Raw genomic sequence first — 23,373 nt, forward strand, 5'->3', positions numbered from 1 at the left:
TTTTTTTTACAAGGCAAAAACATAGATGATACTTTAGATTTCTATATTTTTACAATAGTGATTTTTTTTTTGTACCTAGAGGGTGTATGCTAAATGAAATAAGTCAGATTGAGAACGACAAATACCATATGATTTCACATATATGTGCAATCTACCAAAAAAAAAAAAGAATGAACAAAAACCTTCTTTTTTAAAACTAAAAAAGTATTACTTAGAAGTTGCTGGTAAAGACATTATTTCTTTTGTATGATAGACAGTCTTCAGTTGATTAAAACCACTAGAATAAGCTTTCAAGTCATAAAAAATAGTAACCAAATAAGAAAGATTATCCTTAGGGGGAATTATAAAGTTCTTATTAACTAAGATACAGAAATTAAGATGAAATATAACTCTATTCTGCTTATTCATGCATTCCCATGTTTCTTTTTTTTTTCCTTTTTATTTATTTTTTCAGTGTAACAGTATTCATTCTTTTTGCACAACACCCAGTGCTCCATGCAAAACGTGCCCTCCCAATTACCCACCACCTGTTCCCCCAACCTCCCACCCCTGACCCTTCAAAACCCTCAGGTTGTTTTTCAGAGTACATAGTCTCTTATGGTTCGCCTCCCCTCCCCAATGTCCATAGCCCGCTCCCCTCATTCCCATGTTTCTTTCTCAAGCTTGAACCTAAGAGCATTTCAGGAGAGATGGTTAAACTATCCTTGGCACCTCACACTGGGGAAACACTCTGTATGCATAATTGTCTCTAGACCAGACACCAGTGCCCTATCCCTGGCCCCAGGCATTACAGAGCCTTCCTTTCATCTTCCTTCAGCAGTGGCTTCTGCCATTACCTAGTTCCATGACCATAAATAGTTCAATATATATTACTTACATTCAGTTCCCTTATTTTTACATTTAGATTTTAAAGTCCCTCTAACTTTATAAATTATTTACCTTTTAGCACAAAATTGGCATAGCTGTTATGGCCTTTACTTTTACAGCTGGTCAGGGATATTACAGCTTCTTTCTATCCATGTTTCTCCCTTGACTTCTCCAACACCTTGATTCTGCTATGTTTTGTACCTGGCAGAGTAACCCCAGATTTTTATTTCTAAAGGTTCTGGATTCTCAGTCATTTATTCAATATTGAGTTAGCACATTTTCTGGTAATGTTAATAAACAAGTAATCAGATTAAATTATACTGGCCAATTTAGTAACCCTCTTTTCTATTGACTTATAGTCATGGGCAGCCATAATTGGCCAGGGAGCAGTCTCAACTTCCAATTTAATAGCATTGTAGCTGTGTTCCTTGGTGGAAGCTTCATTCTTTGGAAATAAGGGCCTCTGTACCTTCTAATTCCAAGATTGGGGAAATATGGAGAATCGCTCTGTAAGTGTGTTGTAATACACAATAATAAAATGGTGCTCCCACTTCCGTATCTTTGTTTCCAACTCTTTGTATTACAGTTATGGTGAAACTAGCACCATATATATTTGTTTTTAGTATAGGGCATATAGTACACTCTAGGGATGAGTGCCAACATACCATGCAGATCCATCTGTAAACCAGATCTCCAAATATTTCTCTTTTGTTAACTAGTCATATGAACTATCTAAAAGGCAAAGACGAGGTCAGAGAAAAGAGTAACAAAGCAGGAAGAAAAAATACTATGAGTATCTGAGTCAGCCATAAGTGCAATTAATCTATGTCTTCTGGATCTAGGTGGACCCAGTAGATCTTACATATACCATCACAATTTGGGGTGGTGAATGCCCAACTTGATGGTTTATCGGAACAGAAAATAGGTTGTGATAGAGAGCTTGGGTTTGATATTCGCTAAATGTTCCGTAATCAGAGGTTCAATCTTTAACAGGGTCCATGAGCTAGGTGCTGTTTCTCAAATGGAGAATCATTGTTGATAGAAGATGATAAGACATTGTTTCAAATTATGGATCTGCCCCATATTTCTCCTATTGGGGCTCACATGTAACTCCATAAAGCATCCTTAACTGCAAAAGACAACTTCAAGTATCATTGGTCATAAGATTCAAGTCTCAAGCAGCTTACAGAGCAGCCTGGACTTGAAGAACTCTCTCCTTTTCTGGGTCCCACTCCAATCTGGAAACCTCACAGATTACTCAAAAAAAGGATCAGAGCAGTATACCCAAACGTGGTACATTTGGCCTCCAAAATCCAAAAATCTCCCTATGTTCTTTCTTTGTGGTAGGGAGAATAAAGGGCAGCAACTTGCCTTTATATGTAGAAGATCTACTCCAACAAGCTCCAGAAAACTGAACTGAATTTCCTTGATGTGGCAGGAGCCTGGAGTCTCTCTTGACTTAGTATCTCATCTTCTAGCATCCTTGTGATTTTTTAATAAGTATTTAGGATACTTATTAGTTCTTATTTCTCAAATTCAATTAGCATATTTTCATAAAAAGAATGGACCAGTGTAGAGTTTTGTGGAATAGAAAAAGGCTCAATATTCCTACCAATTATATTATGACCAAACAGAGAGTTGATACCAATGTAATTTAAAACAGTGAAGATGTACTACTTTCCCACCCAGATGAAAGTGATCTACTTCTGATGGTCCTTATTAATATAAGAACTCTTATTTTAAGTCAGTGGCTACATACAGGTGCCAAAGACTATGTTGTTTGCTCTGTGATGAAAACACAAATATTATATCTGAAATGGCAACTTTAGTCAAAATCACTACCTTCTTAAAGTTTACAGTAATCTGTAATCATTCCCAAGATGCATCTGGTTTTTGTGCTGACCAAAAGGAGACTTAAATGGACGTTTTGTAGGTGTTATCATCTTTGGTATCTTTGGTTTATGATGGTGGTAATAATCTCAGTAACTCCCTTAGGACATTCCTTTTGTTTTAGCAGTGGTGCAGTGTTGTGTAAGAGAGCAAAGCTAACAGGTAGGGGTAGGGGTTGGCATTTCAAGGAGATTGCACTTTAGTTCTTCCTACCATAACTACCTTTATTCTATGAGGTGGGGACCATTTGGGAGACTGGACCAGTTGCCAATTATGTCCATTTGCATTGTATACTTTTTTACTATGGAGGTAGTCAAAAGATGGCTCGGTAGACCTACTGAATGACTGTGAGAAGAGATTCTGCCAAGGACCTACAAGGCGTTATGTTGTCCCGTGGATCCCAGCAGCTATTTTAGGTCCCCAGATATCTTTATTTACTTAAATTTATGATTTAATGGTGTGATCCCACACCAAGAAGGAACAACTAACTTGTTTTCCTACTATACAAAATAATTAATACTTTTAGTAGGTTATTTGAGTTTGCTTTTATGATTAATCTCTATCTTAACTCTTTCCTCATAAACATTATTTTTAAATTATGAACTATATACATAATTAAGCCATTTTTAATTGTGTAAATTTCTGTATTCTCCAAATAAGGTCTTAGGGTTTTGGGGGTTTTTTTTGTTTTTTTTTTTTTGTAAGTTTTAATCCTCTTCTTGCTCTTAGCAATAGCCTACTAGAAGTAACTTGCAAATGTAAATAGGAAGTTTTTAATATTCAAAACATAAAAAAGATCCACATCAGATTCGTTACAACAATTATTTAGACATTCGTGGAACTTGTATTTAACATAATTTTAGGATGTCAAATAAATTTCAAGTGATATAATAGAACAGCGATGAATATCTGGAGTATTAGTATTATACTGTGGACAGTTTTGAAGATATATTTGGTTTCAGCTGGAAACTCTGCTCTGATTATTTGCAATATCTGTCATGGACATTGAAGAGAGTGCTGTTGACCCACATATTTGTCATCTAGGCCAAAAGGAGTCTGTCTGCAGAACTTTTCATTTTATGGCATAACCCTAAATAACCATTATATGTGCTATTCCGTCTAGAAACAGGTGGATTTTCTTTAAATTAGAAATATTTGCATGCTAAAAAATCCATCAGAATTTATCAGATAATCCGAAGAACATAAAAAGAAGAGTTTGATTTTTTTTTCTTTTTTCCTAACTTTATCCGGTTTGAGTTTGATGTTAACAGCTATATGATGCTGCAAGTTGGGGAACAGATGACTGACACAAGGTTCTTGCGCAGACCAGCAACTATCTGACATAAACCAATGAGCAGGGCTTGAATGGAGCACTCTTACCCTTTCGGTCAATGATCACAGTTTACATTCTGCGGTGCCTTGAAAATGTTAGGTTTAGTACGTCGATGAAACACTGGTTAGTTAGGCTGTCAAAATATCTTGTCAGCCAACGATTAGTTTTTCATATTGTCTCATGAAAAAATAGAGACTTCCTGTGCACTTTTCAATGTCAAAATAAATTCAGTCTTGCCTGAATGTCTCAAACATATTTTCTCAAATTAAATAACGTTGAATATATTAACATTAGGTGCCATTTGAGCTGTATTTACGAGAAATCTTTTGATACGAATATTTTAGAAACATTTTATTGATGCCATATTTTAATTTTTTTCTCTTATGTTTGTAGATGATTTTATGTTTTTTTTCTTTAGAATATACTGTGTGTTATCATACTTCAAGATTTAACTGAGTAGATCAGAGGTGATATTATTCAGTGTAAGACTCTACAAGAATTAACCATCTACCATTTATCACAGCTGTATCAAGGGCACTTAACAAAATATCTTGTCTAATCAGATATCTAAAATTATTTTCAGGTTGAATTTATCAAGTGATAATCATATAATACTCAGTTGGGGGTTCAAAATACTTTTTCACAAAAATCCGTCCTTAAAAACTATTCTAGGGGCACCTGGGTGGCTCAGTTGTTAAGCATCTGCCTTCAGCTGGGGTCGTGATCCCAGGGTCCGGAATCAAGCCCTGCACTGGGCTCCTTGCTCAGCTGGAAGCCTGCTTCTCCCTCTCCCATTCTCCCTGCTTGTGCTCCCTCTCTCACTATGTCTTTCTCTGTCAAATAAATAAATAAAATCTTAAAAAATAAATAAAAATGAAAAATAAAAACAATTCTATTTAGATAACATTTTGATGCCAAAACTTTTTTTTTTTAATGTTCTAATACTTTGTTGTGTACCATTAATAACATGGAAGCTTGGGAAAGTTACTTGATAATAAAATAATCTCTCTGTGAATAATGACATAACTTGCAAATCCAACATTTGTAAACAATTTCTTGAGCCAGAAGAAAAGAGATTGGGAAAATATTTCCACTATTCTAAAGTATTTTTACTTTTTATATTGTGGGGAGTGGAGTTTCGACTTTTTGCCCGCCCATACTCTGATATTCTTTTTTTTTTTTTTAATTTATTTATTTGACAGAGATCACAAGTAGGCAGAGAGGCAGGCAGAGAGAGAGAGAGAGAGGAGGAAGCAGGCTCCCTGTTGAGCAGAGAGCCCAATGCGGGGCTCGATCCCAGGACCCTGGGATCATGACCTGAGCCGAAGGCAGAGGCTTTAACCCACTGAGCCACCCAGGTGCCCCAATACTCTGATATTCTTTTATATATTTGGAGATTTTCCCACCTAATGAGACAGATTCTTACTTCACATCATGTTCTTAAATTCCTTGCTTTATTGCCTTTCATTACAGAGAACTGTTTAAATAGAATGAAGAGGAAGAGAAATGTTGATTGTAAGCTAGTTATAGAAGTACCAGATCTGTTTCTATAGATAGGTTTCTATAGAGCAGTTACTGATCTTCCACCAGGATTTAAACTTGACTTTCCTTAATTCCCTTATCTGTTCTTCTCTAATGGAGCTACATATTTTCCCTACTTGATTTCTGAAATATCTTACCTCTTTCAGTAGACTTACCTCCTTAAAGATGGAAAATGATGATTTGATTCGTCTTTGTAACTTTCAAATGGCTTATTCCAGTAAATACATAGTCGATACATAGGAGATACATAGGAGATGTAGATACATAGTAAATGGTAGATAAACATCAAGGCATGAAGTAATAAACGAATGAGTTAATGAAAGGGAGATAAAGATGAAGTGCCTGGGTAGCTTGGTCAGTTGAGCCTGGGACTCTTAATTTAAGCTTGGGTTATGATCTCAGGGTTATGAGATTGAGCCCTGTATCAGAATCCATGCTGAGTGCTGAGTTTGCTTGAGATTCTCTCTCTTCCTCTCTGCTCCTATACTCTCTGTATATAAAAAAGAGAAAGAAAGCAAGAAAGGAAGGAAGAAAAGAGAGATACAACTCATGCATCTGGGGTTTGGTTGTAAACATACTCTCTAATGCTGTTTGACCCTCACTGCTGGGAGGGTGACTTAACTGATTATGCCTTTCCTTTTTCAAAAATAGTCCAGTGTTAAAGGGAATCTCTTGCCATTGGTGGAAAGTTTTTCTGTGTAGAGAGATAATCAAACATCCCCAAAATTAAGCACCCTTAGAATCAAATATCAGGGGAGCCTGGGTGGCTCAGTCAGTTAAGCAGCTGCCTTCGGCTCAGGTCATGATCCCAGGGTTCTGGGATCAAGTCCCATGTCAGTCTCCCTGTTCGGCACAGAGCTTGCTTCTCCCTCTCCCTCTGCCTGCTGCTCTGCCTCCTTGTGCTCGCTCTCTCTCTCTCTCTCTGTCAAATAAATAAATAAAATCTAAAAAAAAAAAAGAATCAAGTATCAGTACAAATGACAGTATGATTACAAACTTTTGAGGAACTGACAATATGGTAGACTTAAAATAAGAACAGAAGTGGAAGCCAAGTGTTTGAGTTAAAAAAAAAAACAAAAAACTGCAAAACACATGTTCCAGTGATTTAATTAGATCTATTTATAAGTGACCTAAAATCATTTGAAATGCTTCCAATAGCATTCAAATAATTTCATAAAATATTATGCACCATATTATTTACATTTGTATTTTGGAAGATAAATGAAATTTTATCTGTATTTCTCCAGATATTTCAGAGAATTTTCTTTCAGCTTTTAATTTATGAATGTGAAATGTAGATTGCACTACTGAAACAACAGACAACTTCCCAACTTATTGTACATTACCTATGTGTGTATTGGGTTTAATGAAAGACAAACCCTATGACAGGCATTGTTGTTGGCTACTCCAAATCAATCTTCCTTCTTCTAAGCCCTGATTTAGTTCAGGAATCTATCCCATCTATAGAGTCATTACACCTCTAGGGAAGGTCCTCATCCTAAGCGTGCTTTAATTAGTTGTGATTAAAACTGTAGACTAAATCTGATTGTTCCATTTACTTTACCAGAGATAAGGGGAGTCATAAAAATTTTATAAAATTTTGATCAATGAGGCAGGAGGGAAAATAATCTAGATGGCTTCCTTGCTCTTAAAAAGAGCTGTAGAGAAAGAAATGATCTGTTTCTTTTGAGGAGCATGCAAACATCAACACTGTCTTGCAATCACTAGGACAAAACTGACACACTGAAGAAAATTAAATGGAAAGTTTAAAAAGAATAAATTTTAGGGGTGCCTGGGTAGTTTAGTGGGTTAAAGCCTCTGCCTTTGCCTCAGGTCGTGATCCCAGGGTCCTGGGATCGAGCCCTGAATTGGGCTCTCTGTTCAGCAGGGAGCCTACTCCCTCCTCCCTTTCTCTGCCTGCCTCTCTGCCTACTTGTGAGCAATGTCTGTCAAATAAATAAATAAAATCTTAAAAAAAAAAAAAGAACAATTTTTTTTTAAATTGTGATTGAATCACTGAATTAACTAAACCTATAGTTGCCCCAATTTGTTACGTTTCTTATGATTTATGAGATTTTGTCATTGTGATTTTCACTAATTGCAGACAAAAGCTTTCTCCCAACCTCTAATGTTATAAACCTACTAAGAAATATGATATTTGAGGTAGAATGAGTGGGAAAAGAAAAAATATAAATTTCACTCAATTTATTTTACTGAATAAAATTCCTGAATTTTCTTTTCCATCATGGTAATCAGATTTTTCATAATCAGTTTCTTCTTTGACATGATTAATGTAAGTTTTAATATATTCACTTAAAGAAACTTAAAATTATATTTTAAAAGCTTGACATTGTGGGACCTACATGGCAAAGTTGGTTAAGCAACCGACTTTTGGTTTGGGCTCAGGTTGTGATCCCAGGCTAGTGAGATCAAGATCATGTGGGGCTCCATAATCATGGTGGAGTCTGCCTGAGATTCTCTCTCTCTCCTCCAACTCCCTGCCCCCCCCACACACACACTTATACTCTCTCTTCCTCTCTCTCTAAAATAAGTCATTAAAAAAATTTTTGACATGTTCCACAAAACTATAAAATAGGTTTGTTTTGCTCTTGGACACAAAAAAATACAATCTGATAATTTTTCCATAGTATTTGTAATCTATTTTTTATGCAGTCATTAGTTATAATGTTCTGACCTGTCATGTTATTATCAGTTTCTTTCTTTTTTTTTTATTTAAAAAGAAATTCTGGTTCTGTGAAAAGTTTAATTTATTAAAACATAATAAATGTACATCTAACTTTAACCACAATTTATGAAAATGTACAAAATTAGATATGTTGTTTGACATTTATAGTATCAGGCTTTGCAAGTTTCACATTTAAAACATACTTACTACAATTCTATTTATCATCTTCTGTATAATGTATATGTTCTATTTTCAAGAGATAGGTGTATGTAATTTTAATGTCAACCTCAGAATCACCAAAAAGTACCCTGGCAATCAGTGGAAAGGTTTAATAGGTTTTCTGTCTTGTTCTTAATTTGCTGAAATTACAAAATCAATACTTTCAGTTGTAGCTGCAGTTACCCGTTTTACTGCTTTAAGATAAAGTCTACAAGAAAGTAACCTTCACTTTCAATTTGTAGCTCAGAACATCAGGTTGTTCTTGGCCACTAGTTAAATAGCTTGTTCTCTGCCATCCTATATAAGATATTCCAAATGTGTTGTGGTTCCATTTCCAAGAAGATACATACTAAAAGGAACTGTGATTAATACAGAACAAACAGAAATTAAAAGTTTTACATTTTCCTTCTTCCCCTTTCTCTTCACAACATACTGATGTCCTTTTATTTCTTGAGCTCAAGCTTTAAGCTCATCTGAATTCTTACTATGCCTTCCAACTCTGAATCTTAGATTGGCATCAAATGTCCACAACACTTTCCATCCAAATAAGAAATAGTCTCATTCTGTCTGAACCTGGTTTTACCCTTAAGATTTTTGTTACAAAAACACACTCCTGCCACTTTTAAGATAAGGAAATTCTTCCAGTTAGAGTCAGGTTGATACAAAGTAGACAAGTAAGTACATTTCTAAGATTTTAGTTTGAAAAAAAAATATGATAGATCCAATAGTCACTTTAAAATGTCATACATATTGGAAGTGACAAAGGGATTTTGAGTATTAAAGCTATAAGTATTTTTTCGTTGTAATAAGTCTCAATAAACATGGACAAAATCACTACTGAAATGCTGGTTTTAAGTTTATCACATAGTCTTCATGTACACTGTTTTTCATTCTAAGACCTACACTCTATGTATAAAAGGAGTAAGAATTTGGAGTGCTTAACTCAAACGATTTTTTTTTACAGGCTTAAAATTCAGGAATGTTCTGTTTCAGGCTATTTAGTAGAAAAGGAAAAAAATTCCAGAAAGAAGTGAAGATTCCTTCAACTTTGGCTACAAATACATGAGGTTTTGTTGTTTCATCAGCTCATGACCACGATATCTGAGCTACAAGAGTAATAATCATATCCTATTTTAATTAGTCTGTTTACATGTTGATCTGTTTTAATAGACTATAGTTCTTTAAGGAAAATAGTGTCTTATCCATCTAGCACAAAACTCTTTAACACAAAGCACTCAGTATGTTCTTTGAAATACTAAGAAAGAATTCTTAAAAACTTGAATTAGAATTGAAGTCATGATAAACTTCTCATAAACATAATACAAAAACTAATAATAATTTAAGATTGCCACTTCTAATTCTATTTAAGCAGGAGACTGAGGGTGAAAAGCCCTGTCATAGAACATATGACACAAGTACATCATTTTATTTCATTATAATAGTTTGGACAGTGTTTTTTAGACTATGGCTTTTGATCCATTGGTGAGTTCTGAAATTGATTTAGTAGGTAGTATCGAGCATTATTTGTCTCAGTAGAATGGGATGGGATGGGATGGGATGGGATGGGATGGGATGGGATGGAATAAAACAATAGAATGGAATAGAAAAGAAAAAATAGAATTCAGTAGAGTAGAATAGAAAATTTCTGGGTGTACATGCTAAAGGTGATTATAATTACAGTTCTGTAACAATTCATAATCACTCATATATTTTTCTATGTACTAGTTGCAATTTAAAATTTATTTTTAACTAAGGGCAGTGATCCAAAAAGCTTGAAAAAAAATATGTAGTTAGAATGTGAGTTTGGCTCTTCTGTTAGCACAGATAATTTTGGTTTAAACACAAAGGCATTTGTTTATCTCTCATCTAAAGGTCTGGAAGTAAACAATCCAGGACTAACATGGCATCTCCATAGGATCAGTTCCTGTTCTCCTCCTACTTTGTTGTCTTGCTATCTCTGGAGGATTGCCCTCATCCTTGTGATCCAAGATGGCTCACTTCCATGTTCTTTAAGAGAGAAAATAGGGAAATAACAGAGCACAACTCAAAGTTGTCCACAGTTTTTTATTCACAGCAGATGCTATATGTAGTTCCAAGAAAGATTGGGAAATATGATCTACATTTTGGGCAGCCAGAGAGCTAGCAAAACCCCAGAGTTTAATTACTTTGTAAGATGTAAAGATAGAAATTTGGGCACAGATAGCAATCTTGCCACATTTATGTTTGGTAGACATAAAGGAAGGACATGATGCAACTCAGATTTTATTACATCCAACCAGTTATATCAGCCTAGAAATTCAACCCTGCCTTGACTTCTCTTGATTTACTCTCTTTTGATCTCCTGGTTAGTTTTTATTAAGAATACCATGTTTGGGGAAGCAACCTCTAAGATAGCCCTCAATGTTCCATACCCCCTGGTATTTATGCCTTTGTGTAATGCGCTCCCACTGAAGGCTAGACATAGTGATTTATTTATGGCCAATAAAATATGGCAGAAATGATAGCATGTCACTTCTAAGATTGGGTAATAGAAGAGGCACAAATGATTCTGTTTTTATTGCTCTTTTGCACTCCCTCTTTTCTTTCTCTCTCTCTCTCTCACACTATCAGTTCTCAATGGCTCACTCTTGTAAAACCATATCATGAGCAGCACTATGGAGAAGCAGCATGTGAAGAACTATTTCCCCCTGTCAACAATCACATAAGTGATCTTGGAAGCAGATTCTCTAATCCCGGTCAAGTCTCCAGAAGTTGCAGCCTTTGCTAACAAGTCCACCATAGTTCCATGAGATACTGTGAACTAGCACTGCCAGCTAAACTGCACCCAAATTCCCTACCCTCAGAAACTGCCCAAGAAAATAAAAGGTTCAAATTTTCTGGCAAATCCACAAAGTGAGTCCTAGTTTTGCAAATGTAAACCAGAGATCAAAACAAAAATGACAAAGAAATAAAGAAGGTGGAGAAAGAAATACAGAGGAGCTTCAACTCTAAGGAATTTATCTCCTCTACTGAAAATACAAAAGGTGATCATGTAAAGCATATACACTTATTTTCTAAATATTCCAACTGCATGCAGACACAAACCATTATTTATCTCAAATGTGCATGGATGTATTTTTATCAGATCCTTAGATACCTAAAAATCTCTAGAACACTTGTTGTTCTCTTTACATTTGAGGAAGGAGTGGATCAGGTTAGATGAAACTGAACCTAGATAGCACCACTGATGTTGTATAAATGGTATTATTTTTAACTGTAAAACAAAGTGTGCAGAAAAAGTGATTTTTGGATTACATATGCTATTGAGGCAAATGGATATAACCATGTATTTATTTTTTAAAAACCAGAATTTCCTTTGGAATATTTAGATATTAGATATGCAAGATATTGTCCATTTTCACTTGACCTCCATTCACTTTCCTTTTTACATATTTTCCAAAAGCACAGAGGCTAAGGTGCTAAGAACTCCATAGTCTAGACTCTCTTGCAACTAGGGCTCCATCAGTTAGGTGCACATGCATGAGTTTGTAAGGCAAAAGTGAGACGAAAGCTGTTGTATTTGTTTTTATTGCTACATAACCTACTGCCAAAATATCAAGCAGCTTAAAACAACACAACTTTGGGGTGCCTGGGTGGCCCAGTCATTAAGCATCTGCCTTCAGCTCAGGTCATGATCCCAGGGTCTTGGGATCGAGCCCTGCATTGGGCTCCCTGCTCAGTGGGAAGTCTGCTTCACCCTCTCCGACTCTCCCTGCTCCCTCTCTGTCTCTCTCTGTCTCTCTGTGTCAAATAAATAAATAAAATCCTTAAAACACAACACACACACACATATTATTATCTCACAGTCTCCATGAGTACAGATGAGGCTACAGATGAGCTCAGTTCTCTCACAGTGTTGAGATGGGATACATTCAAGGTGTCAAAGAGAGGTACCTCACTGTATGTCGGCATAATTTAATTAATGAAGTCCTTGCTTTCTCCTGGCTGTCAGCTGAGGGCTGTGGTTAACTCCCAGAGGCTGTCTGCTATACCCCACCATGCCACCATCTCTACAATTTACAACATGGTTGTTTATACTTTCAAAGCCAACATGGCAGCATGAATGTCTCTGACTTTTTTTTTTTTTTAAGATTTTATTTATGTATTTGAGAAAGAGAGCACAAGTGGAGAAAAGACTCCACACTGGGCAGGGAGCCTGACGGGTAGCTCGATCCCAGGACCCTGAGATCATGACTTAAGCTGAAGCAAACGCTTAATTGACTGAGCCACCCAGGTTCCCTCTCTCTGACATTTTTAAGAGCTTGCCTGATTTGGTTGACACACCCAGGACGATCTTTCTTAGATTAATTCAAAGTTAACTGATCGGGGGTCTTTATTACAACCCTAAAATCCATTTGGTCTTATAACATAACATAATCATGAGAGAGATATCCCATAATATTTAAAAAGTTTACTCACACTCAAGAGGTGGGGATTACAGGAATTGTACAACATGGGGCTGAGATCTTGGGAGCTGTCTTAAAGTTCTGTCAACTATAGCCAACTACTCTTTGTTTTTCCCTTCTGGCAAGGACCATCATGGAGACTTGAATGTTTAGACAGAGTTGTGGTAACCCAACTCAGCATTCCTGTGTCTAACCACTAATTTTGTGAATGTTAAAAGGCATTTTATCAGCAGTAGTAAGGGCAGCAGGAACAATGTTCTAACTTCTGAAATTCAATGGATGTGTTACACTCTTATATACATGAGCTACACTCTGACTTTCACTACACCACTCCATCCAGAGATCTTATAATACCTGAATTTTAATATTAAATCTCTACTTAAGGATGGCTTTGTGGCTCAGTTGAGCATCTACATTCAGCTCAGGTATGATCCTGGGGTCCTGGGATCGAGTCCCACATCAGGCTCCACAAGAATCCTGCTTCTCCCTCTGCCTACCTCTCCACCTGCTTGTTGTCTACCTCTCTCTCTCCCTCCTTCCCTTTCTCTCTTTCTCTCTGGTAAATAAATAACTAAAATCTTAAAAAAAAAAATTTCTACTTAAAATACTGTAATGTTTCTGAATTCTGACCCAAAGCTAGGATGATATATTAACACTGCCAACTTTCCTGAAAAGAGGCAGGTTATGGGGAAGAAAGAAACAAGGGAAAAGGGAAGCCTTACACAGAAGGAGGAAAGAATAGCCCCCCCTTTTAAAGCATGGAGATGCTTAACAGCATTCCTGATGCTTGAAGGAAACTGCCATCTATTGGATGCATAACCATGAACCTAAACCTGTGGGCTCTGAGAATTACTAGGACTAGAAGGTGGTTTTATGATGCTTACAATTATAATTCCTTTTCCTTACACTCACATTCTCAGAGAAGCCTTGCTACACGTTATACTCTGGTCTCAGATAAATGGTGGAAAATTAAACATGAATTTGAGAACGTTTTTAAATGAAAGTAGTGAGGGGAAAACAATATTTCCTGTAAGGCTGGAGCAGTGGTAATACAGTAGCCTAAGCCTTGCCACAGGTCTATGACTACAGAGAGCTTATCAGTGGCAGGACAGAAAGAAGCCATGATCCCACTGAGACTCAGAACCCCAGCAAAAGCCATGCTATGGGTACAGGCTGATGGACACCACACAGATCTCCCTCTGGATAAATCAGAGGATAAGGAAATCAAGGCAAAGAGGATTCAGGAAATACCACCACAATTTATTGAGCCTTTTGGCTCAATATATTTTGGCTATACTATACAAACTCTGAAAAATTTTGACTCCTTTGAGTTGGACTCAAAACATAGCATTGTTGATCATTTTAGTTTTAACTGACATAACTCACAGAATAAGTTCTTCAAAAATGTTGATCCATTTGGTTTTTAATTACATTACATTACCCCCGTTGACACTGTGGAGCTGTAACTACAAAGTAAAATGTCAAATATGATGGGAGAGTCCTAGTATCCATAATAGTCTGCATACGTACTCACATTCAGTGTGGGCACAGCCAGAGGATGGGAGGGGATATCATTCATATGATCATGTTACAGTATACTGCAAAGGGGATTTGGGCAGGTGTAATTAAGATGTCTAATCAGCTGAGATCATCAAATAAGAGTCTGTCCTAAGTGGGCTCATCTAATGAGATTAGCTCTTAAAAGGAAGTCAAGAGGTTGGAGGCAAGAGAAATCAGAGAGATTACAAGCAGGATAAGGATTCAGCTTGAGGAGATTCTCTCCTGCTGGCCTTGAAGATGGAGAAACCTTCTGGAAATGAATGCAGGTGGCTTCTGGGAACCAAAAGCAGCACCCAGCTAATGAGCAACAAATCACTGGGACCTCAGTCCTACAGCCTTAGGAATTCACTTGTGCCAATATTGTGAATAAGTTTGGCAGACAACCCAGAACCTCAGAAGAGACCCTCACCCTAGCTAACATCTCCATGGCAGTTTCATGAGAACCTAAGCCAAGAACTCAGCTATGCCATACCTAGACTTCTGACCTATAGAACTGTGAGACGATAAGGGAGTTTTTGCTTTAGACCAATACATTTTTGGCAATTTGTTACACATCAGTAGAAAACAAATACAATTAGTGTTACTAGTTAATTAAAGAAATTACATTCTTAATACGCAGCCACTGGTGGTGGTGTGGGGATACATATTGAGCGGCATATAGGAGCACCATTTCAACAGAGAATAAAGTAACTATAGGACTTTTAAAAAAATAAGTGTTGAGGCACCTGGGTGGCTCAGTGGGTTGAGCCTCTGCCTTCGGCTCAGGTCATGATCTCAGGGTCCTGGGATCTAGCCCCGCATCAGACTCTCTGCTCAGTGGGGAGCCTGCTTCTCCCCTTCTCTCTCTCTGCCTGTCTCTCTGCCTACTTGTGATCTCTGTCTGTCAAATAAATAAATAAAATCTTTAAAAAATAATTAAAAATTAAAAAAACAAAAAATAAGTGTTCTTTGTGCTGAGGACAAACACGGACTACTGAAAGAGAATGACAGTTTGGGAAAAAGAAGCAAAACAGAGCTTGTGTTAACACTGAATTTCCACCACTCCCCAAAGAAGGAAGAGAAGTATGTACCTCCAACAAGAGAAATATACTAAAATTTTCTGCAGGGTCTACCTGCAAATCTATGCACTCCAAAATAAAGTCAACCAATAATGCACATGCACCCAAATGCACAGTTCTCAGAATCTGTCACCTACAGTGACCTTTGGAACCTAGACTACCCCACTACAAGGACCCATGCCTGTTAAGTGTATTCAACTCCCAAGGCTATGAATGACACACAGATATCTCTAGATAATTGAGGGAATTATGCATCACAAAAGAGAGCTATTGAACAAACACACAAAATAATTGATGTCACAAGAAACAGATTATTCAGAAATCAGATGAATTTGAACCCATGTCGTCAGAGAAATGTCTTTATAAGACAATAATGATGAGCTGCTTTATCAAATGATTAAGTAAAAGACAAGATAGTCTTTTATAATTAAAAATATGATTATTAAATTGTAAAATTTTTAAAAACAGATATGTGGGCTTAATGATGTCAAAAAATAAAATCAATAAATTATAAGTTAAGGAAATATTCAGAACACAGCAAAATAAAAAGAAGCAGCTATATAAGGTATTTGGGGAGAAAAAGAGAGCATGAACTCGCTATCCAGGAGGACTACTATTCTCTAATAAGAGTTTCAGAGTTTAAGAGCCTTAAAAATAGGGAGAAAGAATCAATTACGAGAGAAGAAAGAATATTTTTAAGCCAAAGAATTCATGAAAATGTGTAAAGAAATAAATGTTCCAAATGTGAATAGAAGTTGATATTTACTAACCATGGTTGAAGACTTTAGCCCAACTCTTCCAGGCATGAGTATATTTCAAGAACAATATAAATATTTTCATTAACAATTAATAGGAAAAATTGCTTACTCAATCTGAGGACTACAAAAAGCCTTCATAAAAACATATAAAAGACAGAACTCAACAAAAGGAGTATTAATGAATTTTATTTTATAACATTTTAAATGACCATACACTAAAGAATAATATTGAAATTTTATGACAAGTAAATGTATTACATATTGGAAAAATTATTATTCTCCAGAATTTGTAATGAATTTCTATAAATGAGTAAAAACAACAATAAAAGAAAGAAACTATATTGAAAAGACTGTCATGGTCAATAAATACTTTAAAAGTCTATAAATCACTAATTAGCAAGTTCATTTAGGTGGCAGATTTGTGTTTTGTTTGTTTTTTCCCATTAGATTAGCAAAAACTAAACATGTGCATATATTTATAATATCCAGATATGCAAATGAATTCCCCCCAAGCCTTTGTTATGTCCTCTGACCTGACTCTTAACAAAGGCACTTGCCCATGGATCTGCACTGTCTTGCCCAGCTCCCTACTTCCTTGGTTCACCCTACTTCCCAGAGTGCCTCCTGCATGGCCTCATGAATGGCAAGTTGTTCCTCTCTTTTCTATGACTTGTGAATATAATAAATCTCTTTCACTTTAATCCCTCTCCGTGGTGTTATTCCACATTCATAACAGACTGATTGTCAAAAATAACATTTTTAAGTAATATAATTATTCCTTACAATTCATATACTTCATCAGAATAATCAGAAATACTCATAAAGAGCAATTTATAAGGATGTCCACTATAGTTTTGTTTATAATAATGAAAAACTGGAACTCAACATGGGGAACAGCTAACCTAATTATGATTTGTCCATTTACAGATAATAAGCTTCTGTTAGAAAGAATGAGGCAGAGCTATGAATACTGGCAAGGAAACATCTCCAAATTATGATGAAAAAGGCAATGTGCAGAATAATAAATGTAATGACTGCATGTACTTTTCAACAAATATTCTTATGTATTTCTCTTTCAATCTTGTCTCCCTGTTCCTGTATATTTACTATACTACATTTGTATATTCTACCTCCATAGGAAAATATATATATTAATTAGTCAATAAGTTAATGATGGTTATTTTGGGGACAGTGAATGATATCTGGAAAGATGGAAAAAGAATTTATAATTTATTATATAAATTTTATTTTGTTTAAATTTTAAAAGAAAAATGTCTACAAATTGTCCTGCAAATAAAGGCAAATTGCCAAGGTATACATTCTTCCTACCTACCATAGTAGTATTCAATGGAGAGAACTGCCAAGAACAGATAAGTGGCCAGTAAGCAGGTCCCCCAATTCCCATTTATTCTTATGCAGCACATAGAGCTCCATTAAGGCTGTTTATCAGATTACAGGTGAAAAGTCCTAATAACTCAGGCCATAACTAAGACTTCTTAGTTGCAATATTAGGGAAACCTCAGTCTCTCACCTGGTCACTCAGGGGATACAAAAGAAATATGACCTGTCAGAATCTTCATTCCTGCTTTAACCCGAAACCTAACTGATTGCAATTAGGGCCAATAGTAACTGGCCTCTCCTCATTCTAATGAAGCGTTGGGGTCCAAGCCTTGCTGTTGCAGCTAAATTATATAGCAAACTGGTTAGCAGAATTCACGATATCAGCATTCTTGCCTACAGAAGCAACAGCCCCTTCCATGGTATGATTAAAAGCCTGGGATCCAAATCTTGAGGCTGGGTAAGTTTGGTTGCTTTAAGCACTGAGATGTGACCTATTTCTATGGAGTTTTGTAAAAGGTCATATTCTTTTTTGAAGCTAATATTCAGGAAATTAGTCTTGGACAATTGCGTTAATTTTTATATATATTACTTGAGTAACTAATCTATTATGAAAATGTGATTTATAGGCAAGACAATAATAATTACCTATTGAATTTAGAGAGAGTAAGGCCAATGATGAGTAATTAATCTATTATGAAAATGTGATGTAGAGGCAAGATAGTACTAATTACCTATTGAATTTAGAGATAGGAAGGCCAATGGTGATCTTGATGAAGTTGGTGGTATAATAGATAAAAGTCTGATGTCATGGGAGAAAAAAGTGAATAGGGAATGTATAAAACTATTTCAGAAATATGACTTTGAAGAAGGAGTAAGAAGCAGACAATTAACTGCAAGGTGTTTGAGTGGATAAGAACAGATCCAGAAAGACAATTTAAATTGTGTCTAATGAGGGTGTAGGAGAGGCTGCAGGGTACTTGAGTGGGAGTAAAATGAAAACAGGCCAGAATCATGCAAGGGAGGGAATGATCGATGAATGGTGACAGTCCATGGACACAGGTGTAGCTGGAAGAAATGTCTCTGGAAAGGAGAATGAATCCCCTTTCCACTGTAGCAGGAGGGAAGCAAGAAAGAATGGTGCAGAGACCTGCATTGTGTAGATTTTTATGATGAAATTTGAGGGAGGTCCTATCTGACAGCTTCCATTTCAACTGAAAAGTTGAAAGAAATTCATTTTAATTTCTGAAAATCAAAGGAAGAATACTTACTTTGACAAAGAAGGTGTTTGAAACAGTTTCCATTGAGAGAAGAAAACCACATGAGTGAGGGTAAGAGTTGAATTTTCCCAGCACAGTTCCTGGTGAATACAAGTGTCAACAACTTACACTATTGTGTTATTTCTTCAACAGTGTTACACAGGCTGCATGCAGATGTGGAAAAGACAGATACTTGGATTGATTCAGAACTGGGAATCTTCCAGTTTTGCATGAGGAGAAAGCCATGAGCAAATGGTATCCTTAGGGTTCAGCGCATAGAAAACATTCAATAAATCTTAACCTCTATGACAATCAATGGATTGAAGCTTTCCAAAATGATCTAAAAAGCAGTGTGGTTAGAGTACAAGCTAGAAGGTCAGATAGGGGGATCTATGGAATTTGATTTCAGGGTTAGAGTTGTTTCAAGGAAGAGCAAAATAGAGTTTGGTCATCAGATAAGTAGCAAAAGTAGTGGAGGATGGAGAGTTACTGAAGGTGAGGTGGATACTCAGTACTCTTAGAATTTAACTGTGGCACATACAAGAGGTCCAGAACTTGCATGTGACTATTTCATACTGTTGTAAGTCTTGGAAATTGGTGACAGAAGATAGAAATTGACAGGAAATTGAGAGATCATCATAGTTTTGGTATTCGGGGATTACCTATTGTTTGGGGCATTGGATGTGAGGGGTAGTGTTTCATCTTGCATGCTCATCCTTTTTTTTTCTTATTCTGATGATCTGTAATTTGGTTCCCTTCTCAGGAACAGTAACCTTCTTAGAACATTTGATCAAAGAGCACCACGCCATTTTGAATTCCCTCACACATATTTCAATACTGAGTATCAGTAGTTAAACTCTTACTGGGGGCAAGAAGTAGAGCTTTGTCCATGAAGAGATACATACACCTGGTTTCTATTCTCAAAGAATTTTCAGTCTAGTTAGACAGCTTATATCATATCCTTACAAATAGAATGACTCTAATAGTATAAAAAATGAATGTTAACCCATTTCTTTTGAATTCTCAGGGCATTTTATCTGTACTCCCCTTACTAAATTCACATGTGGTATCATAATTTTGTTTTGGAGGAATCTACTTATCAAGTTCTCTATCGTAAAACAAGGCAATTATGGATGTGACCATATGTTTTTGTATTTTATTTAAATTTAATGAAATGCTAGGCAAGTTTGGCTCTATAATGTATCAATCTATGTTTGACAAAGAAGGACTATGGGGGGAATACCTTAAATTTTCTTAAATTTATTTTCATTTTCTCAGTGTTCCAAGATTCATTGTTTATGCACCACACCCAGTGAAATACCTTAAATTTAAGAATTTTGACACACAATAGACTAGATTTTTCTGCCAAAAATTTACAGCTATGTAGATAGGACAAAATTCATTGTGCCTTTAAGGTATATAAGACTAGAATCTCTAAGCACAGAACCTCAGCAAACCATAAAGTTTTGACAGAAATCTTTAAAGACTGGAAGTAATCACATGGATTGACAGTGTTTGTTTTAGACTTGGAGATGACAACAGTGAAAATAGACCAAAAAATAGAGCTTATTTTTTCTGTTACAAAATTCTGAAGGAAGAGCAGTAGCAAGGACAAAATTTATTTTTTAGTGTGCAGTTTACTGTAATTTTAATGGAACCTAAGAAATGACTTGCATAAAATGTAAACTCAGACTAAATCATCTAATCTTGACAACACTAGCACCATTTGTTTCAATTCAGGCTGAGAAAAAGTCAAATTGTTTGTCTACAAAATAAACAAGTGCCAACCAATTCCATGACCATCATTCATTCCAGTTTGTTGTGATTGGTTCGTTCATGTTTTCAGCACACTCATCTCAGCAGGCTTAGACTCCCAAATCTATATTTAATTTAAACATTGCACCATCACACAGAAATCCTTCAACAACCTCACTACCATTCAAAGGGAAAAGGAAAAAGCTACTCTTTACCAGAAGCACTTTATTGTTTAAAAGAAATGATAAGAATTCCAAATAAATATTTTTTTTAATTCAAGAAGAATATTCTTTGACAAAAATCTCTTTTCTTTTATTCTTCATCTTTACAGAAATAGGATATGCTTGCATTTGAATTTAGTTTTCATTTAACTTCATGAAGAAAATGCAAGAAAAAGTGCTGCCCAAGATGTGAGAACCAATAATAGACTTAGTTAAACATTTGAATTTGCATTTTTTTCCATCTTTTAATTTATTTATTTTTTCAGCGTAACAGTATTCATTGTTTTTGCACAATACCCAGTGCTCCATGCAAAACGTGCCCTCCCTATTACCCACCACCTGTTCCCCCAAACTCCCACCCCTGACCCTTCAAAACCCTCAGGTTGTTTTTCAAAATCCATAGTCTCTTATGGTTCGCTTCCCCTTCCATTTTTTTTTTTTTTTATAAACATATAATGTATTTTTATCCCGAGGGGTACAGGTCTGTGAATCGCCAGGTTTACACACTTCACAGCACAGCATTTTAAAACTAAATCGAAAAGTCTTCACATTTTTTAAGTGGTGATTTGGTCTATTGTTCATTTCTATTTCCTGGTAGGAAAGAGAGTATAAACTCAGGTATTTGGAGACATTTTAACGAAGGATCTACTAACAGAGGTGTAATTGAGTTTCAAGGAACATACAAGAGCTGTGGAAGCCGCTCTAGTTTTGAAAAGGCAGTGGGGGCAGAATGACTGGAGCCCAGTGGGAATTGGAGGCACAGAGGGGTTTCTCAAGAGGCACTGAAGCCTTAGGGTCACAGAAGGACACAGTCACTACTGCTGCCCAGAGCAGGAGAGAGCAGATAAAAATACTCACACTTCTCCCCATCACCTCTCCCATGCTTCCATTTCCTACTGACACTTCCCATTAGCTAAAAACAACCAAAACTCAGAAAGTCGGGGAAAGTAGGGGAGACTGGGTGATGCAAAACTGGTGTCATATCCTAGGGATGAAAGTCAGGAAGTGTGAAGATGGCATCTGGAATAGGGGCAGAGAATGACCAGGATAATATCACCACACAATGAGTGAGAGTTTCAGCGCATTATGAAACAGATGATCGCCATTCAAATGCAGACTCTGTCACTTAGTAGTTTTATAGATTTGTGCAATCCCCTTCCCTCCTCTGACCCCCTCCCCAGTTTTCTTTCATAAAGATATCTGCAAAATGTTTGAATTCTTGAAAAAGGATTTTTTTAAGAAGATTTTATTTACTTGAGAGAGAAGTGCACAGGGAGAGGAGTAGACAGACAAGCAGACCACGCTGAGCACAGAGCCCCAAGAAGGGGGTAGAGAGGGGGTAGTGCTACAGGTGGGGCTCGATCTCAGGACCCTGAAATCATGAACCAAGCCGAAACCAAGAGCCAGAGGCTTAACTGATCTAGCCACCCAGCTGCTCCTTTAACAAAGGATTTTTAAAATCTCCTACTGTTTGATTTTAGAGGTGGGTGAATACTATTAAAAAAGAAACTAAATACTGATCACCGGGAGTTAAAAACTAAGAAAATAAAAATAACTAAAATGGTCTAGAGATTATATTAGTCGAAGCAAGCACAACCTTGTCAGATATCAGGGCATCAATGACACCATAAACATTTATGAACACACTACTGTAGTATCCCAGGAAAGGGGAAAAAGTAAGCCCGTGGAGCATAAAATTGCCCAAAATTGAATAATTGTTTAATATTTTATATTACAGAGATTGAAAAGTATTTGGGGGACATGCCTTGAGTATTTGGAATGATGGTATGCACTACGGTGGTATGAAAAACAAAAAACAGTTCAGACCTAATTTCCCTTCAAGGAGATCATAGTGTAGTTGGGGAAAGAAAACATAAAAAGTAAATACCATAAATTTATCATCCGTAATCCAAGAAAGATTACCAAAAGGCTGTGCAACATAATCTCCTCAATAAATTAGAGAATAACTATGAGGACAGTTCAAATGAGCACAGCTGGTAGGTAGGCAGGGAAGACAACATTCTAGTACATGTAATATTACAAGTGTGAGTAATAACACAGATGAGCAGAGGTACCATCAGAAGTAAAACTTTTACTAAAGAGAACAATTTGTTTAAAAAAGAGGCTGAGGTGAGGCTGGACACAATATGCATGAAGGAATTCACTATTAAATTATTCATGACCATAAACAACAAGGCAAGTCATCTCACTTTCATCTGATAGGCAATTAGGAGCTATGAAATATTTTGGAAATGGATAGTAATCTGCTCAGGTGTTTAGTGATGATAACAAGATGGCGTGGAGAGAAGAAAACTAGCCGGGAGACAAGTTGAAAGGCAACTGCCGTTGGTCCTAGTGTGTAATGATAACTTCCAGAATCCATAGAGTAGTAATGGGAAGAGAAATTTGAGTTATCAGAAAGAAAAAACAATGGTTTAATAT

Source organism: Meles meles, chromosome 1, assembly GCF_922984935.1.
Source record: "Meles meles chromosome 1, mMelMel3.1 paternal haplotype, whole genome shotgun sequence".
In the NCBI taxonomy this organism is placed as follows: Eukaryota; Metazoa; Chordata; class Mammalia; order Carnivora; family Mustelidae; genus Meles; species Meles meles.